This window comes from Pediculus humanus, genomic scaffold (genome assembly GCF_000006295.1).
Source record: "Pediculus humanus corporis 1103172107866 genomic scaffold, whole genome shotgun sequence".
Lineage (NCBI taxonomy): Eukaryota > Metazoa > Arthropoda > Insecta > Psocodea > Pediculidae > Pediculus > Pediculus humanus.
The window spans coordinates 577,071-578,894 of NW_002987445.1; positions in this window are offsets into that span (position 1 = coordinate 577,071).

Consider the following 1,824-nt stretch of genomic DNA (forward strand, 5'->3'; position numbering starts at 1 on the left):
ATAATTATAATAAAACAAATTCGTGAATTTATTTATTTATTTATTTTATTTGTGATTTAAAAATTTATTTATCTATTTATTTATTTATTTATCTACTTATTTATTTTTATTGATAAAAAAAAGAAAGTTTCCCATTCAATTATTATTAAATTTAAATTTGCTGAATTTTTTTTTTTATGACTGCGACATACGATGGTAACTGTTTTATCATTGATTTATTACTTTATTATTATTATTATTATTATTAATTATATTCGACTTTATTATTATTATTATCATTCGATAGGTGTAAAAAAGAAAAAAAATTTCATTTGTTGATAAGTTATCAATTAAAAAAAAAAAAAAACAATTCGAAACCGAAAATGATGATTGGATTTTTAATGGGGTGCGGTGAAATTATTATTATTATTTTTTTTTTGTTTCGAAAACGTGAAAATAAAATTCGATAGATCGATCGATCGATCAGTCGATACTTTCGATAATTTTTATCCGGGAAAAATAAAAAAAAAAGTGGCATCAAAACCATAAAAACCATAAATAATTTAATTTAATTTAAATATTATTCTGCGGTTAAAAATTTTCCAAAAGTTTTATTTATTTATTTTTTATTTATTATTATTAATTTTTAATTAAAATTAAAAAATAAATAAATGAAAATTTATTAATTTATTATTAAAATTCATTCGAGACTATTATTATTATTAGAAAAAAAAATTATTTATTTAAATTTTATAAAGATCGATCGATACGATGACTAATATTTAAATAAATAAATAAATAGGTCACGTGGAAGAAAAAAAAAATTTTCCGATATTATTGATTATTTATTAAAATTATCGATCTGAAATTCGTTTTTTTTTTCTTTCGCGATATTGATTTTTTATTTTATCTTACGTTTGATAAAATAATAATAATAATAATAATTTATTTAAATGTAAACCCCAATTTCGAGAGAAAGATAAAATTTAAAAAGTGCGCAAATGTAATTCACCCTCTAACATCGCGTTTTTTTTTTAACGTAATTAATAATTTAAATATAAAAACGAGACCATTAAGAAATTACTTATCGTCTGCTTTTATTCAAAAAAATTTAATATTATTAATTTTTTTTTTTTTTTTTTTTAAATTACAAAAAAAGAAAGAAAGAAGGAAAGCTATAAATCATCAGGTTTTCTTTTTTTTTTCATTTATCATTTAAACAAATGAAAATGAAAGTAAAACAGAATTTTAAAGTCTTGGAGAAAAAAAAAAAAAAAAGATGGTGCGGGCACCTTAGTTGCGGGGGGGAAGAGCGTGGGAGAGGGCGGAGCGAGGAGATGAGGGAAGGGAAGTAGGAAAAGAGAGGGGGCGGGGCAAAGAAAAATTGAATTTGAAAAAAAAAAAAGAATTTTATTATTTCAATTAAGTAATTAATCAGACATTTAAAAAAAAAAAAAAAATTATTAATGAAAATTTCATTTTAACAAAAAAATTAAATATAAAATTTTCTTTTCTTTTCTTTTCTTTCTTAACGCTTTTAATTCCGTGATAATAATAATAATAATACAATTTAAAATAAAAATATAGATTAATAACGTTTAATAATAATAATAATAATAATAATAATAATAATAATAATAATAACGTTTTAAGTAAATCTTAATTTAAAAATTTTTGAATTTCAATTTCAATTTTTCAAACCGTTGACATATTTTTTTTATCATTCCGTTAATAATAATGATAATTATTTATTTTTATATAATTTTTTCTTCATCGATCGTTCATTCGAATTAATAATAATAATAATAATAACAATAATAATAATAATAATGATAATAATGATAC